General features: G+C 37.4%; 4 long non-coding RNA genes across 4 annotated transcripts; all 4 read right to left on the bottom strand.

Annotated features, from left to right (window-relative positions):
- Positions 1-748: 748 nt before the first annotated feature.
- On the bottom strand, positions 749-1,394 carry LOC146870836 (uncharacterized). Its single transcript, XR_014959462.1, has 3 exons — positions 1,334-1,394; positions 1,033-1,220; positions 749-861 (listed from the first exon to the last, which is right to left on the bottom strand). It is a non-coding gene; the product is annotated as an uncharacterized LOC146870836 (long non-coding RNA).
- Positions 1,395-5,740: 4,346 nt separating this feature from the next.
- LOC146870835 (uncharacterized) lies at positions 5,741-7,097 on the bottom strand. The gene is made up of 4 exons (XR_014959461.1): positions 7,021-7,097; positions 6,720-6,907; positions 6,438-6,548; positions 5,741-6,155 (listed from the first exon to the last, which is right to left on the bottom strand). It is a non-coding gene; the product is annotated as an uncharacterized LOC146870835 (long non-coding RNA).
- A 5,024-nt stretch (positions 7,098-12,121) lies between these two features.
- On the bottom strand, positions 12,122-12,767 carry LOC146870834 (uncharacterized). The gene is made up of 3 exons (XR_014959460.1): positions 12,707-12,767; positions 12,406-12,593; positions 12,122-12,234 (listed from the first exon to the last, which is right to left on the bottom strand). It is a non-coding gene; the product is annotated as an uncharacterized LOC146870834 (long non-coding RNA).
- A 4,526-nt stretch (positions 12,768-17,293) lies between these two features.
- Positions 17,294-18,455, bottom strand: LOC146870833 (uncharacterized). The gene is made up of 4 exons (XR_014959459.1): positions 18,395-18,455; positions 18,094-18,281; positions 17,812-17,922; positions 17,294-17,529 (listed from the first exon to the last, which is right to left on the bottom strand). It is a non-coding gene; the product is annotated as an uncharacterized LOC146870833 (long non-coding RNA).
- Positions 18,456-18,931: the final 476 nt, after the last annotated feature.

The following is an 18,931-nucleotide window of genomic DNA, read 5'->3' as shown; positions in this document are numbered from 1 at the left end:
GTACTAGTATCGCATAGCACTACAATCAATCCAATTATACTCAAATCATCATGATATGTTACTCACATTTATTATGCAGAATTTTTTTTTAATTTTTTCAAAACAATTTATGTACATGTATTTCATAAAAACAGATCATACATTTGCATGAATATTTAAAAACACAGAATTACACACCATATACTACTTGACAGATATTAAAAAAACATATAACAACCTGTTATGAGCCCGCATAACAGAAGACAACGTGAGACAGTATGCTTTGTCATTTGTTACACATCCTATTGGGTAATAAATTAATGTCCGTAGTTTGTGATATATTACACAATTATATCTACTCCTGAAACCACGGTTCTCCCGAGATTGTGTAGTTGAGAAGCGTCGACGCGTTTCGATGGTAAATCTTATTAATCCATCTTTATCAAGACAAGTTTATAGGCTTTAAGTCCTCATTATTAAATCCGGGACCTATTGAGAGAAAGAAAGTTTTTGTTTTATATCGCAATTATGGAATGAATACTCCATTCTCTGATTGCTAACTTAACCAGTGTCTCTCTAATTATCAAGCCTGGCTAATGATACATTCATGAATACTCTGTAGGGCACTCTTGCGTTATTCTATAATTATTAATGCTCCTAACTTGTGCAAAATATAATTGTTTTAAATATTATTGTTTTCAAGAGGAAACTATCCCCTTAATTCGTAAGGAGCCAGCACGGTGTGTATTATAGTCAGAGAAAACCACTTACTTCTCTATGTTGAAAAGCGTTGATCAATTTATATTGTCATTAATGATCCTGATATATGTTATACGTAGAGGAAACAGAGATCCGAGCTATCTGTCCTCATGGGCATCTCACCTAGTGTAAAAGATATAATGATATGTACTCGTGAGAAGCACTGCTTAAATGAAAGCTATGTTTATCTTATTACACAAGCAGCATATCCTGCTCCCATCTACCATCTGGCCCCTAGAGTTTTACCACCATGTTTATATTTTATAATCAGTAGTGCACAAAAAGACTACTTACTTGTCTGTTTCGAGTACGAATGTCCTAATATGTATTAAAAGCGGCGTGACGGGGATTCATAATAACTCTCCCACAATGGACGTCACTTGTTCACCAAAAAAACACAACGTGCGCAGATAATGGCGCCACGAGGCAGCTTGAAATAGCGTGACGGGGATCCGTAATAACTCTCCCTTAATATGCGTCACCTGTTACAAAAAACGTGTGTAAGTATTAGCGCTACACAGATAACATAACCAACTAACGGAGCATAGAGTCCCCTTTAATACGTTCTATCGTTTTTAGTTGCTAGTGCTCTCACCTCTAAGTTCGATGTTAACGGCTTCGAGTGCGGAAATGCTCCTGATTGCTCTCGCCTCGCCTACGCCTAAGGCGTCTGCTTATTTGTTAGTACTGCCAAAGGCTGTGATAGGTCGGTGAACCCACCAGACATATCACGTGTCATATGTATTTTTTTGTCGAGAAGATTTATCGAGGTAAACAGCACGGATTTTATGCAGAATGCGCATAATACGACTGCTAGTTAATACATACTCACATTGGCTAAAAAAGATCAAAACACACACGTGACTCAAACACGTGTTGTATATTTGTAACCAAGGAGATATATCGTTATTTTAATAAAGTGTGCCAAGCATCCCATTATATAAATGGTTGTGCGGAACATATCCCGACACAACTTCGCTGATGGGAATAACCTAATAGAGTGGGCAATCGAGGTCCTACTTTCATCATAACTAGTGGTTAATTATGTCACGTGATTCCGAGCGGAATGTTCTTCGAATGGCTTCCAACTTTGTTTTCACATTTGTTTGATAATCCTAGGGACATACACAAGGACATACCCAAAATCTCTTACATTTCGTTTACACATGTTATCTTATATACTTCTATACAGAACGTAAAACTATCCACATATTTCGGCACATTATAGTAATTGCAATATTAGGTGGATGTAATCAAGAACAAAAACAATTCTCCTTTTTATGTAATTTCCAATATGACTTGCAATCGTCAACCACGTATTTAGTAGAGACATAACTTATTCCATTACATATCACAACAATTATAGTTATACTTTCCTCATTTCCACTTATGTATTACAAATAATCCATATATAGGATATAACAATAATAGTTTCTAAAATTTCAACAATCAATCATATCCACTGATGTGCTACAAATAGTCCATATATAGGATCTAACAATAGTATTTTCTAAAATTTCAACAATCAGTGGCGGCACATCATTCCTTAATCTGATTGCGATTATAGCTTCATAATAATCTCCTATATAACATGGAAAGAACTGACTAATACTACGTGAGCTCACATACTTTAGCAGTGTATCATTTTCTCAGGTAGCAATAATACTCATCCAGTCCTCCTTTGAGTTAAGTCCCTTCTCTACTGTATTAAGATGGCATATAAACCATTGTTCTCTCTTTTTTCTTTTTGTATTGACGTCACCGCCTCTTCTATTAACTGTCACTTTTTCTAGAATAAACCACTGGATTTGATCCCAATTGTGGTTCATTTCCAGAAAGTGATCTGTCAAAGGTGCATTCACTTTTCTTGTTTTAATTGCCGATTTGTGCTCCAACAGGCGGGTACGTAGCTCCCTACTCGTTTCGCCTACGTACCCAAGACCACACGGGCATATTAAAAAGTAAACGACATTCTTGCTACGACAGTTATTTAAACTTCTAGCCCAGATCGTTTTGTTATTGTGAGTGAGACTTTTTGCTTCGAGGCATAGAGGACAAATGGAGCACGTTCCACATTTGTAATTACCCTTTGCTTTGCCTCCTGTGACCATAGTTTGAATTTCATGTTTTTCGTCATATGTTCTAACTAACGAATTACGTATTGTTTTGTTACGCCTGAATGAAAACAGAGGCTTTTCTAAAATTGTTTCAGCTCCATAGTTTAAAATCTTCCAATTTGTATTCACAATATTTTTAATCCTATTACTAAGATTGGAAAATTGCGAAACAAAAACTATGCGTCCTGTTGTTTTATCATCTTTTTTCTCTTTATTGATCTCCAATAGCTGATCCCGATTATAGAATCTCGCTCTTTTGAACGAGTGTTTGATCAATTTGCTAGGATAGCCTCTAGCGGACAATTTTTTCTTCAGAGTTTCAGAATGGAGATAAAAGTCTGAGAGGGTTGTGCAATTACGCCTAAGTCTTAAAAACTCCCCAAACGGGATATTGTCCTTCTGGGAGCGAGGATGGTTACTACCATATAATAAGAGTGTGTTTTTATCAGTAGGTTTGGAATATAACTCTACCTGCAGAGTATCTGTGACATTTTTGATTTTTATGTCTAAAAAGGCAACCTCAGAATCACTATAATGCGCCGTAAATTTCAAATTTGGATCTCCCAAATTGATCCATTCAAGGAAAAGCTCTAAATCCTGGCTGGCACCGTTCCAGACAAAGATGATATCGTCAATGTAACGGTGCCAGCAGGTAACATTTACAAAAAATGGAGCCATCTCATTGTACACGTGTTTGGTTTCAAAGTCCCCAACATAGAGGCATGCCAGGCTCGGCGCACAGGCAGCCCCCATGCTGGTTCCTTTGATTTGGATGTAGGCTTCATCTTTGAATAAAAATATGTTGTTTTTAAGTACCATTTCTATACAAGACATAATGAAGCCCTTGTTGGCTCCCTCCAAGTCCTCATGATCTAAAATGTTCGAAATGACTCTTATGGTGTCATTCTGGGGGATATTCGTATAAAGGGCTTCAATGTCCAGGGTCACCAAAAGCTGGGTAACCCTGTTGAAGCCCTGCCCCTCAAACACTGAAATAGCGTGTGCTGTATCCTTCAAGTAAGATCTTTGTTTCTGGACAATCGGTTTAAGAAAGTGGTCTACATATTTACTCAAGGGCTCCAATAGTGATCCTACACTACTAACAATGGGCCTCATTGGTGGATCAGTGATACATTTGTGGATTTTGGGAAGTCCATAGATGGCCGGTGTCATGGGGTGAGAGTTCAATAAAAATGTATATTCATTCTCACATATCCATCCTAGTTCTCTCCCTTGATTTAAGAGTAATACCACCTCTTTTTTAAGGGCATCAATAGCTGTGAGGCGTATGGGTTGATAATGTTCTCTCACATTTAACAGGTCTCGCATTCTCTTATCATAGTCTATGGTATCAAACACGACTACGCCTCCGCCTTTATCGGCAGGTTTGATAGTTATTTGATTGCATTCCTGTAATGTTTTTAATGCCTTTTTCTGATCAGGAGGGAGATTGTTGTTATAATATTTTGAAACAGCCTGCCTCATATTTTTTATTTCCATTTCCACCACTCTCTCAAATAATTCCACGTTTTTATTAACTTGGCCTAAGTTAGGAGTGAATGTGGATTTGGGTTTTAAACCTGATACATTAGGTGCAGGTTCATAATATTTATCCTCGAAAAATTTATTGAGCCTAATTTTTCTAAAAAAGCTTTTTAAGTCACTTTCTAACTCATATAAATTGTGCGGGGCACTTGGTGCAAAACTAAAACCTTTTTTTAAAATTTCATTTTCATCTTTGGTTAAACTCCTCTTAGATAGATTGATTATGGGCAGTTCATCTACCTCCAATACTGTCTGCTCCGAGTGGCTAGATATTCCTGTCCCGGATTCTGAGGTTGATGGTTCCTCAGGGGTTCTTGCCGGTTGTAGCCGCGGTAGCCCCACTGTCCCCGATTTTGGCGTCTGCCTAAAAAAAGGTTCCCGTTCAAATGAGGGAGCTCCTCTCATATTTTTCTCCCTATCTTGTTCATCTTCGCTGCTGGAACCTGACGTTTCAGAGAATGTGACACGTTTGGTCCCCCCTCTTGAGTAGAGCGGTCGCGTATATTGTGGTCTTTCCCATTTGGGGTCATTTTTATTATTAAAATAATCTTTACCTATGTATGGATATACTACTTCAGCATTGTATCTCTCTACATCTTTCCTCAATTTTTTCGTTTTTTTCTTAGTAAGATAATCCCTGTAGCCTTTTGCTTCCAACTCGAGTTCCTCTAATTTGTTTTTAGCTTCCTCCAAAGCCGAATTTTGTTTAAAATGGGCTTCAAATTCATCGATTTGTTTTTTCTCAATGTCCAGAAGTTCCTGGGCTGTTTTGATAATAAGAATGAGCCAATCTCGGCTACATCGGTTGGCTATATGTGTCCATGTTTCTATGAACTTAGGATTTTCTACAAAGAGCCCCGATTCGTTTCTCACTTGAAGACCTATGGGGATCACTCCAGCTTTTAAGTATTCAATTAAAAATTCCGCATGGAGTTCCGTACGGATCAACTTCTTCTTTGCATTTAAGATTTTTATCAATTGTTCATGACTGCTGTTATTTAGAACATTAGTTTTACTACTCCGTGGATTTTGGTTGATTAATCTATTAAATTGATCCTCGGAAAAACCAAAAGTTTTCAATTTATCCATAATTTCTTTTCAATGACCGCCTTTGATAAATAATAGGTCGGTATAAATATCAATCAACTTAAAGCGACCTCTCCAACCAACTGGTTGTGCTTATATGTTAGATATATGAGCGAGAGCGACCCCTTATATCTTCCAAGGGAATGGGGTACTAATATCACAACAAAAGATGCAATCCCTCTGCTGAGACACAGTGGTACAGTACTAGTATCGCATAGCACTACAATCAATCCAATTATACTCAAATCATCATGATATGTTACTCACATTTATTATGCAGAATTTTTTTTTAATTTTTTCAAAACAATTTATGTACATGTATTTCATAAAAACAGATCATACATTTGCATGAATATTTAAAAACACAGAATTACACACCATATACTACTTGACAGATATTAAAAAAACATATAACAACCTGTTATGAGCCCGCATAACAGAAGACAACGTGAGACAGTATGCTTTGTCATTTGTTACACATCCTATTGGGTAATAAGTTAATGTCCGTAGTTTGTGATATATTACACAATTATATCTACTCCTGAAACCACGGTTCTCCCGAGATTGTGTAGTTGAGAAGCGTCGACGCGTTTCGATGGTAAATCTTATTAATCCATCTTTATCAAGACAAGTTTATAGGCTTTAAGTCCTCGTTATTAAATCCGGGACCTATTGAGAGAAAGAAAGTTTTTGTTTTATATCGCAATTATGGAATGAATACTCCATTCTCTGATTGCTAACTTAACCAGTGTCTCTCTAATTATCAAGCCTGGCTAATGATACATTCATGAATACTCTGTAGGGCACTCTTGCGTTATTCTATAATAATTAATGCTCCTAACTTGTGCAAAATATAATTGTTTTAAATATTATTGTTTTCAAGAGGAAACTATCCCCTTAATTCGGAAGGAGCCAGCACGGTGTGTATTATAGTCAGAGAAAACCACTTACTTCTCTATGTTGAAAAGCGTTGATCAATTTATATTGTCATTAATGATCCTGATATATGTTATACGTAGAGGAAACAGAGATCCGAGCTATCTGTCCTCATGGGCATCTCACCTAGTGTAAAAGATATAATGATATGTACTCGTGAGAAGCACTGCTTAAATGAAAGCTATGTTTATCTTATTACACAAGCAGCATATCCTGCTCCCATCTACCATCTGGCCCCTAGAGTTTTACCACCATGTTTATATTTTATAATCAGTAGTGCACAAAAAGACTACTTACTTGTCTGTTTCGAGTACGAATGTCCTAATATGTATTAAAAGCGGCGTGACGGGGATTCATAATAACTCTCCCACAATGGACGTCACTTGTTCACCAAAAAAACACAACGTGCGCAGATAATGGCGCCACGAGGCAGCTTGAAATAGCGTGACGGGGATCCGTAATAACTCTCCCTTAATATGCGTCACCTGTTACAAAAAACGTGTGTAAGTATTAGCGCTACACAGATAACATATCCAACTAACGGAGCATAGAGTCCCCTTTAATACGTTCTATCGTTTTTAGTTGCTAGTGCTCTCACCTCTAAGTTCGATGTTAACGGCTTCGAGTGCGGAAATGCTCCTGATTGCTCTCGCCTCGCCTACGCCTAAGGCGTCTGCTTATTTGTTAGTACTGCCAAAGGCTGTGATAGGTCGGTGAACCCACCAGACATATCACGTGTCATATGTATTTTTTTGTCGAGAAGATTTATAGAGGTAAACAGCACGGATTTTATGCAGAATGCGCATAATACGACTGCTAGTTAATACATACTCACATTGGCTAAAAAAGATCAAAACACACACGTGACTCAAACACGTGTTGTATATTTGTAACCAAGGAGATATATCGTTATTTTAATAAAGTGTGCCAAGCATCCCATTATATAAATGGTTGTGCGGAACATATGCCGACACAACTTCGCTGATGGGAATAACCTAATAGAGTGGGCAATCGAGGTCCTACTTTCATCATAACTAGTGGTTAATTATGTCACGTGATTCCGAGCGGAATGTTCTTTGAATGGCTTCCAACTTTGTTTTCACATTTGTTTGATAATCCTAGGGACATACACAAGGACATACCCAAAATCTCTTCCATTTCGTTTACACATGTTATCTTATATACTTCTATACAGAACGTAAAACTATCCACATATTTCGGCACATTATAGTAATTGCAATATTAGGTGGATGTAATCAAGAACAAAAACAATTCTCCTTTTTATGTAATTTCCAATATGACTTGCAATCGTCAACCACGTATTTAGTAGAGACATAACTTATTCCATTACATATCACAACAATTATAGTTATACTTTCCTCATTTCCACTTATGTATTACAAATAATCCATATATAGGATATAACAATAATAGTTTCTAAAATTTCAACAATCAATCATATCCACTGATGTGCTACAAATAGTCCATATATAGGATCTAACAATAGTATTTTCTAAAATTTCAACAATCAATGGCGGCACATCATTCCTTAATCTGATTGCGATTATAGCTTCATAATAATCTCCTATATAACATGGAAAGAACTGACTAATACTACGTGAGCTCACATACTTTAGCAGTGTATCATTTTCTCAGGTAGCAATAATACTCATCCAGTCCTCCTTTGAGTTAAGTCCCTTCTCTACTGTATTAAGATGGCATATAAACCATTGTTCTCTCTTTTTTCTTTTTGTATTGACGTCACCGCCTCTTCTATTAACTGTCACTTTTTCTAGAATAAACCACTGGATTTGATCCCAATTGTGGTTCATTTCCAGAAAGTGATCTGTCAAAGGTGCATTCACTTTTCTTGTTTTAATTGCCGATTTGTGCTCCAACAGGCGGGTACGTAGCTCCCTACTCGTTTCGCCTACGTACCCAAGACCACACGGGCATATTAAAAAGTAAACGACATTCTTGCTACGACAGTTATTTAAACTTCTAGCCCAGATCGTTTTGTTATTGTGAGTGAGACTTTTTGCTTCGAGGCATAGAGGACAAATGGAGCACGTTCCACATTTGTAATTACCCTTTGCTTTGCCTCCTGTGACCATAGTTTGAATTTCATGTTTTTCGTCATATGTTCTAACTAACGAATTACGTATTGTTTTGTTACGCCTGAATGAAAACAGAGGCTTTTCTAAAATTGTTTCAGCTCCATAGTTTAAAATCTTCCAATTTTTATTCACAATATTTTTAATCCTATTACTAAGATTGGAAAATTGCGAAACAAAAACTATGCGTCCTGTTGTTTTATCATCTTTTTTCTCTTTATTGATCTCCAATAGCTGATTCCGATTATAGAATCTCGCTCTTTTGAACGAGTGTTTGATCAATTTGCTAGGATAGCCTCTAGTGGACAATTTTTTCTTCAGAGTTTCAGAATGGAGATAAAAGTCTGAGAGGGTTGTGCAATTACGCCTAAGTCTTAAAAACTCCCCAAACGGGATATTGTCCTTCTGGGAGCGAGGATGGTTACTACCATATAATAAGAGTGTGTTTTTATCAGTAGGTTTGGAATATAACTCTACCTGCAGAGTATCTGTGACATTTTTGATTTTTATGTCTAAAAAGGCAACCTCAGAATCACTATAATGCGCCGTACATTTCAAATTTGGATCTCCCAAATTGATCCATTCAAGGAAAAGCTCTAAATCCTGGCTGGCACCGTTCCAGACAAAGATGATATCGTCAATGTAACGGTGCCAGCAGGTAACATTTTCAAAAAATGGAGCCATCTCATTGTACACGTGTTTGGTTTCAAAGTCCCCAACATAGAGGCATGCCAGGCTCGGCGCACAGGCAGCCCCCATGCTGGTTCCTTTGATTTGGATGTAGGCTTCATCTTTGAATAAAAATATGTTGTTTTTAAGTACCATTTCTATACAAGACATAATGAAGCCCTTGTTGGCTCCCTCCAAGTCCTCATGATCTAAAATGTTCGAAATGACTCTTATGGTGTCATTCTGGGGGATATTCGTATAAAGGGCTTCAATGTCCAGGGTCACCAAAAGCTGGGTAACCCTGTTGAAGCCCTGCCCCTCAAACACTGAAATAGTGTGTGCTGTATCCTTCAAGTAAGATCTTTGTTTCTGGACAATCGGTTTAAGAAAGTGGTCTACATATTTACTCAAGGGCTCCAATAGTGATCCTACACTACTAACAATGGGCCTCATTGGTGGATCAGTGATACATTTGTGGATTTTGGGAAGTCCATAGATGGCCGGTGTCATGGGGTGAGAGTTCAATAAAAATTTATATTCATTCTCACATATCCATCCTAGTTCTCTCCCTTGATTTAAGAGTAATACCACCTCTTTTTTAAGGGCATCAATAGCTGTGAGGCGTATGGGTTGATAATGTTCTCTCACATTTAACAGGTCTCGCATTCTCTTATCATAGTCTATGGTATCAAACACGACTACGCCTCCGCCTTTATCGGCAGGTTTGATAGTTATTTGATTGCATTCCTGTAATGTTTTTAATGCCTTTTTCTGATCAGGAGGGAGATTGTTGTTATAATATTTTGAAACAGCCTGCCTCATATTTTTTATTTCCATTTCCACCACTCTCTCAAATAATTCCACATTTTTATTAACTTGGCCTAAGTTAGGAGTGAATGTGGATTTGGGTTTTAAACCTGATACATTAGGTGCAGGTTCATAATATTTATCCTCGAAAAATTTATTGAGCCTAATTTTTCTAAAAAAGCTTTTTAAGTCACTTTCTAACTCATATAAATTGTGCGGGGCACTTGGTGCAAAACTAAAACCTTTTTTTAAAATTTCATTTTCATCTTTGGTTAAACTCCTCTTAGATAGATTGATTATGGGCAGTTCATCTACCTCCAATACTGTCTGCTCCGAGTGGCTAGATATTCCTGTCCCGGATTCTGAGGTTGATGGTTCCTCAGGGGTTCTTGCCGGTTGTAGCCGCGGTAGCCCCTCTGTCCCCGATTTTGGCGTCTGCCTAAAAAAGGTTCCCGTTCACATGAGGGAGCTCCTCTCATATTTTTCTCCCTATCTTGTTCATCTTCGCTGCTGGAACCTGACGTTTCAGAGAATGTGACACGTTTGGTCCCCCCTCTTGAGTAGAGCGGTCGCGTATATTGTGGTCTTTCCCATTTGGGGTCATTTTTATTATTAAAATAATCTTTACCTATGTATGGATATACTACTTCAGCATTGTATCTCTCTACATCTTTCCTCAATGTTTTAGTTTTTTTATTAGTAAGATAATCCCTGTAGCCTTTTGCTTCCAACTCGAGTTCCTCTAATTTGTTTTTAGCTTCCTCCAAAGCCGAATTTTGTTTAAAATGGGCTTCAAATTCATCGATTTGTTTTTTCTCAATGTCCAGAAGTTCCTGGGCTGTTTCGATAATAAGAATGAGCCAATCTCGGCTACATCGGTTGGCTATATGTGTCCATGTTTCTATGAACTTAGGATTTTCTACAAAGAGCCCCGGTTCGTTTCTCACTTGAAGACCTATGGGGATCACTCCAGCTTTTAAGTATTCAATTAAAAATTCCGCATGGAGTTCCGTACGGATCAACTTCTTCTTTGCATTTAAGATTTTTATCAATTGTTCATGACTGCTGTTATTTAGAACATTAGTATTACTACTCCGTGGATTTTGGTTGATTAATCTATTAAATTGATCCTCGGAAAAACCAAAAGTTTTCAATTTATCCATAATTTCTTTTCAATGACCGCCTTTGATAAATAATAGGTCGGTATAAATATCAATCAACTTAAAGCGACCTCTCCAACCAACTGGTTGTGCTTATATGTTAGATATATGAGCGAGAGCGACCCCTTATATCTTCCAAGGGAATGGGGTACTAATATCACAACAAAAGATGCAATCCCTCTGCTGAGACACAGTGGTACAGTACTAGTATCGCATAGCACTACAATCAATCCAATTATACTCAAATCATCATGATATGTTACTCACATTTATTATGCAGAATTTTTTTTTAATTTTTTCAAAACAATTTATGTACATGTATTTCATAAAAACAGATCATACATTTGCATGAATATTTAAAAACACAGAATTACACACCATATACTACTTGACAGATATTAAAAAAACATATAACAACCTGTTATGAGCCCGCATAACAGAAGACAACGTGAGACAGTATGCTTTGTCATTTGTTACACATCCTATTGGGTAATAAATTAATGTCCGTAGTTTGTGATATATTACACAATTATATCTACTCCTGAAACCACGGTTCTCCCGAGATTGTGTAGTTGAGAAGCGTCGACGCGTTTCGATGGTAAATCTTATTAATCCATCTTTATCAAGACAAGTTTATAGGCTTTAAGTCCTCATTATTAAATCCGGGACCTATTGAGAGAAAGAAAGTTTTTGTTTTATATCGCAATTATGGAATGAATACTCCATTCTCTGATTGCTAACTTAACCAGTGTCTCTCTAATTATCAAGCCTGGCTAATGATACATTCATGAATACTCTGTAGGGCACTCTTGCGTTATTCTATAATTATTAATGCTCCTAACTTGTGCAAAATATAATTGTTTTAAATATTATTGTTTTCAAGAGGAAACTATCCCCTTAATTCGTAAGGAGCCAGCACGGTGTGTATTATAGTCAGAGAAAACCACTTACTTCTCTATGTTGAAAAGCGTTGATCAATTTATATTGTCATTAATGATCCTGATATATGTTATACGTAGAGGAAACAGAGATCCGAGCTATCTGTCCTCATGGGCATCTCACCTAGTGTAAAAGATATAATGATATGTACTCGTGAGAAGCACTGCTTAAATGAAAGCTATGTTTATCTTATTACACAAGCAGCATATCCTGCTCCCATCTACCATCTGGCCCCTAGAGTTTTACCACCATGTTTATATTTTATAATCAGTAGTGCACAAAAAGACTACTTACTTGTCTGTTTCGAGTACGAATGTCCTAATATGTATTAAAAGCGGCGTGACGGGGATTCATAATAACTCTCCCACAATGGACGTCACTTGTTCACCAAAAAAACACAACGTGCGCAGATAATGGCGCCACGAGGCAGCTTGAAATAGCGTGACGGGGATCCGTAATAACTCTCCCTTAATATGCGTCACCTGTTACAAAAAACGTGTGTAAGTATTAGCGCTACACAGATAACATAACCAACTAACGGAGCATAGAGTCCCCTTTAATACGTTCTATCGTTTTTAGTTGCTAGTGCTCTCACCTCTAAGTTCGATGTTAACGGCTTCGAGTGCGGAAATGCTCCTGATTGCTCTCGCCTCGCCTACGCCTAAGGCGTCTGCTTATTTGTTAGTACTGCCAAAGGCTGTGATAGGTCGGTGAACCCACCAGACATATCACGTGTCATATGTATTTTTTTGTCGAGAAGATTTATCGAGGTAAACAGCACGGATTTTATGCAGAATGCGCATAATACGACTGCTAGTTAATACATACTCACATTGGCTAAAAAAGATCAAAACACACACGTGACTCAAACACGTGTTGTATATTTGTAACCAAGGAGATATATCGTTATTTTAATAAAGTGTGCCAAGCATCCCATTATATAAATGGTTGTGCGGAACATATCCCAACACAACTTCGCTGATGGGAATAACCTAATAGAGTGGGCAATCGAGGTCCTACTTTCATCATAACTAGTGGTTAATTATGTCACGTGATTCCGAGCGGAATGTTCTTTGAATGGCTTCCAACTTTGTTTTCACATTTGTTTGATAATCCTAGGGACATACACAAGGACATACCCAAAATCTCTTACATTTCGTTTACACATGTTATCTTATATACTTCTATACAGAACGTAAAACTATCCACATATTTCGGCACATTATAGTAATTGCAATATTAGGTGGATGTAATCAAGAACAAAAACAATTCTCCTTTTTATGTAATTTCCAATATGACTTGCAATCGTCAACCACGTATTTAGTAGAGACATAACTTATTCCATTACATATCACAACAATTATAGTTATACTTTCCTCATTTCCACTTATGTATTACAAATAATCCATATATAGGATATAACAATAATAGTTTCTAAAATTTCAACAATCAATCATATCCACTGATGTGCTACAAATAGTCCATATATAGGATCTAACAATAGTATTTTCTAAAATTTCAACAATCAGTGGCGGCACATCATTCCTTAATCTGATTGCGATTATAGCTTCATAATAATCTCCTATATAACATGGAAAGAACTGACTAATACTACGTGAGCTCACATACTTTAGCAGTGTATCATTTTCTCAGGTAGCAATAATACTCATCCAGTCCTCCTTTGAGTTAAGTCCCTTCTCTACTGTATTAAGATGGCATATAAACCATTGTTCTCTCTTTTTTCTTTTTGTATTGACGTCACCGCCTCTTCTATTAACTGTCACTTTTTCTAGAATAAACCACTGGATTTGATCCCAATTGTGGTTCATTTCCAGAAAGTGATCTGTCAAAGGTGCATTCACTTTTCTTGTTTTAATTGCCGATTTGTGCTCCAACAGGCGGGTACGTAGCTCCCTACTCGTTTCGCCTACGTACCCAAGACCACACGGGCATATTAAAAAGTAAACGACATTCTTGCTACGACAGTTATTTAAACTTCTAGCCCAGATCGTTTTGTTATTGTGAGTGAGACTTTTTGCTTCGAGGCATAGAGGACAAATGGAGCACGTTCCACATTTGTAATTACCCTTTGCTTTGCCTCCTGTGACCATAGTTTGAATTTCATGTTTTTCGTCCTATGTTCTAACTAACGAATTACGTATTGTTTTGTTGCGCCTGAATGAAAACAGAGGCTTTTCTAAAATTGTTTCAGCTCCATAGTTTAAAATCTTCCAATTTTTATTCACAATATTTTTAATCCTATTACTAAGATTGGAAAATTGCGAAACAAAAACTATGCGTCCTGTTGTTTTATCATCTTTTTTCTCTTTATTGATCTCCAATAGCTGATCCCGATTATAGAATCTCGCTCTTTTGATCGAGTGTTTGATCAATTTGCTAGGATAGCCTCTAGCGGACAATTTTTTCTTCAGAGTTTCAGAATGGAGATAAAAGTCTGAGAGGGTTGTGCAATTACGCCTAAGTCTTAAAAACTCCCCAAAGGGGATATTGTCCTTCTGGGAGCGAGGATGGTTACTACCATATAATAAGAGTGTGTTTTTATCAGTAGGTTTGGACTATAACTCTACCTGCAGAGTATCTGTGACATTTTTGATTTTTATGTCTAAAAAGGCAACCTCAGAATCACTATAATGCGCCGTAAATTTCAAATTTGGATCTCCCAAATTGATCCATTCAAGGAAAAGCTCTAAATCCTGGCTGGCACTGTTCCAGACAAAGATGATATCGTCAATGTAACGGTGCCAGCAGGTAACATTTTCAAAAAATGGAGCCATCTCATTGTACACGTGTTTGGTTTCAAAGTCCCCAACATAGAGGCATGCCAGGCTCGGCGCACAGGCAGCCCCCATGCTGGTTCCTTTGATTTGGATGTAGGCTTCATCTTTGAATAAAAATATGTTGTTTTTAAGTACCATTTCTATACAAGACATAATGAAGCCCTTGTTGGCTCCCTCCAAGTCCTCATGATCTAAAATGTTCGAAATGACTCTTATGGTGTCATTCTGGGGGATATTCGTATAAAGGGCTTCAATGTCCAGGGTCACCAAAAGCTGGGTAACCCTGTTGAAGCCCTGCCCCTCAAACACTGAAATAGCGTGTGCTGTATCCTTCAAGTAAGATCTTTGTTTCTGGACAATCGGTTTAAGAAAGTGGTCTACATATTTACTCAAGGGCTCCAATAGTGATCCTACACTACTAACAATGGGCCTCATTGGTGGATCAGTGATACATTTGTGGATTTTGGGAAGTCCATAGATGGCCGGTGTCATGGGGTGAGAGTTCAATAAAAATTTATATTCATTCTCACATATCCATCCTAGTTCTCTCCCTTGATTTAAGAGTAATACCACCTCTTTTTTAAGGGCATCAATAGCTGTGAGGCGTATGGGTTGATAATGTTCTCACACATTTAACAGGTCTCGCATTCTCTTATCATAGTCTATGGTATCAAACACGACTACGCCTCCGCCTTTATCGGCAGGTTTGATAGTTATTTGATTGCATTCCTGTAATGTTTTTAATGCCTTTTTCTGATCAGGAGGGAGATTGTTGTTATAATATTTTGAAACAGCCTGCCTCATATTTTTTATTTCCATTTCCACCACTCTCTCAAATAATTCCACGTTTTTATTAACTTGGCCTAAGTTAGGAGTGAATGTGGATTTGGGTTTTAAACCTGATACATTAGGTGCAGGTTCATAATATTGATCCTCGAAAAATTTATTGAGCCTAATTTTTCTAAAAAAGCTTTTTAAGTCACTTTCTAACTCATATAAATTGTGCGGGGCACTTGGTGCAAAACTAAAACCTTTTTTTAAAATTTCATTTTCATCTTTGGTTAAACTCCTCTTAGATAGATTGATTATGGGCAGTTCATCTACCTCCAATACTGTCTGCTCCGAGTGGCTAGATATTCCTGTCCCGGATTCTGAGGTTGATGGTTCCTCAGGGGTTCTTGCCGGTTGTAGCCACGGTAGCCCCTCTGTCCCCGATTTTGGCGTCTGCCTAAAAAAGGTTCCCGTTCAAATGAGGGAGCTCCTCTCATATTTTTCTCCCTATCTTGTTCATCTTCGCTGCTGGAACCTGACGTTTCAGAGAATGTGACACGTTTGGTCCCCCCTCTTGAGTAGAGCGGTCGCGTATATTGTGGTCTTTCCCATTTGGGGTCATTTTTATTATTAAAATAATCTTTACCTATGTATGGATATACTACTTCAGCATTGTATCTCTCTACATCTTTCCTCAATTTTTTCGTTTTTTTATTAGTAAGATAATCCCTGTAGCCTTTTGCTTCCAACTCGAGTTCCTCTAATTTGTTTTTAGCTTCCTCCAAAGCCGAATTTTGTTAAAAATGGGCTTCAAATTCATCGATTTGTTTTTTCTCAATGTCCAGAAGTTCCTGGGCTGTTTCGATAATAAGAATGAGCCAATCTCGGCTACATCGGTTGGCTATATGTGTCCATATTACTATGAACTTAGGATTTTCTACAAAGAGCCCCGGTTCATTTCTCACTTGAAGACCTATGGGGATCACTCCAGCTTTTAAGTATTCAATTAAAAATTCCGCATGGAGTTCCGTACGGATCAACTTCTTCTTTGCATTTAAGATTTTTATCAAATGTTCATGACTGCTGTTATTTAGAACATTAGTATTACTACTCCGTGGATTTTGGTTGATTAATCTATTAAATTGATCCTCGGAAAAACCAAAAGTTTTCAATTTATCCATAATTTCTTTTCAATGACCGCCTTTGATAAATAATAGGTCGGTATAAATATCAATATCAACTTAAAGCGACCTCTCCAACCAACTGGTTGTGCTTATATGTTAGATATATGAGCGAGAGCGACCCCTTATATCTTCCAAGGGAATGGGGTACTAATATCACAACAAAAGATGCAATCCCTCTGCTGAGACACAGTGGTACAGTACTAGTATCGCATAGCACTACAATCAATCCAATTATACTCAAATCATCATGATATGTTACTCACATTTATTATGCAGAATTTTTTTTTTATTTTTTCAAAACAATTTATGTACATGTATTTCATAAAAACAGATCATACATTTGCATGAATATTTAAAAACACAGAATTACACACCATATACTACTTGACAGATATTAAAAAAACATATAAAAACCTGTTATGAGCCCGCATAACAGAAGACAACGTGAGACAGTATGCTTTGTCATTTGTTACACATCCTATTGGGTAATAAGTTAATGTCCGTAGTTTGTGATATATTACACAATTATATCTACTCCTGAAACCACGGTTCTCCCGAGATTGTGTAGTTGAGAAGCGTCGACGCGTTTCGATGGTAAATCTTATTAATCCATCTTTATCAAGACAAGTTTATAGGCTTTAAGTCCTCGTTATTAAATCCGGGACCTATTGAGAGAAAGAAAGTTTTTGTTTTATATCGCAATTATGGAATGAATACTCCATTCTCTGATTGCTAACTTAACCAGTGTCTCTCTAATTATCAAGCCTGGCTAATGATACATTCATGAATACTCTGTAGGGCACTCTTGCGTTATTCTATAATTATTAATGCTCCTAACTTGTGCAAAATATAATTGTTTTAAATATTATTGTTTTCAAGAGGAAACTATCCCCTTAATTCGTAAGGAGCCAGCACGGTGTGTATTATAGTCAGAGAAAACCACTTACTTCTCTATGTTGAAAAGCGTTGATCAATTTATATTGTCATTAATGATCCTGATATATGTTATACGTAGAGGAAACAGAGATCCGAGCTATCTGTCCTCATGGGCATCTCACCTAGTGTAAAAGATATAATGATATGTACTCGTGAGAAGCACTGCTTAAATGAAAGCTATGTTTATCTTATTACACAAGCAGCATATCCTGCTCCCATCTACCATCTGGCCCCTAGAGTTTTACCACCATGTTTATATTTTATAATAAGTAGTGCACAAAAAGACTACTTACTTGTCTGTTTCGAGTACGAATGTCCTAATATGTATTAAAAGCGGCGTGACGGGGATTCATAATAACTCTCCCACAATGGACGTCACTTGTTCACCAAAAAAACACAACGTGCGCAGATAATGGCGCCACGAGGCAGCTTGAAATAGCGTGACGGGGATCCGTAATAACTCTCCCTTAATATGCGTCACCTGTTACAAAAAACGTGTGTAAGTATTAGCGCTACACAGATAACATATCCAACTAACGGAGCATAGAGTCCCCTTTAATACGTTCTATCGTTTTTAGTTGCTAGTGCTCTCACCTCTAAGTTCGATGTTAACGGCTTCGAGTGCGGAAATGCTCCTGATTGCTCTCGCCTCGCCTACGCCTAAGGCGTCTGCTTATTTGTTAGTACTGCCAAAGGCTGTGATAGGTCGGTGAACCCACCAGACATATCACGTGTCATATGTATTTTTTTGTCGAGAAGATTTATCGAGGTAAACAGCACGGATTTTATGCAGAATGCGCATAATACGACTGCTAGTTAATACATACTCACATTGGCTAAAAAAGATCAAAACACACACGTGACTCAAACACGTGTTGTATATTTGTAACCAAGGAGATATATCGTTATTTTAATAAAGTGTGCCAAGCATCCCATTATATAAATGGTTGTGCGGAACATATCCCGACACAACTTCGCTGATGGGAATAACCTAATAGAGTGGGCAATCGAGGTCCTACTTTCATCATAACTAGTGGTTAATTATGTCACGTGATTCCGAGCGGAATGTTCTTTGAATGGCTTCCAACTTTGTTTTCACATTTGTTTGATAATCCTAGGGACATACACAAG

Source organism: Triturus cristatus, chromosome 1_1 (assembly GCF_964204655.1).
Source record: "Triturus cristatus chromosome 1_1, aTriCri1.1, whole genome shotgun sequence".
Classification (NCBI taxonomy): domain Eukaryota; kingdom Metazoa; phylum Chordata; class Amphibia; order Caudata; family Salamandridae; genus Triturus; species Triturus cristatus.
This window is presented reverse-complemented; position numbering and strand designations above follow the sequence as displayed.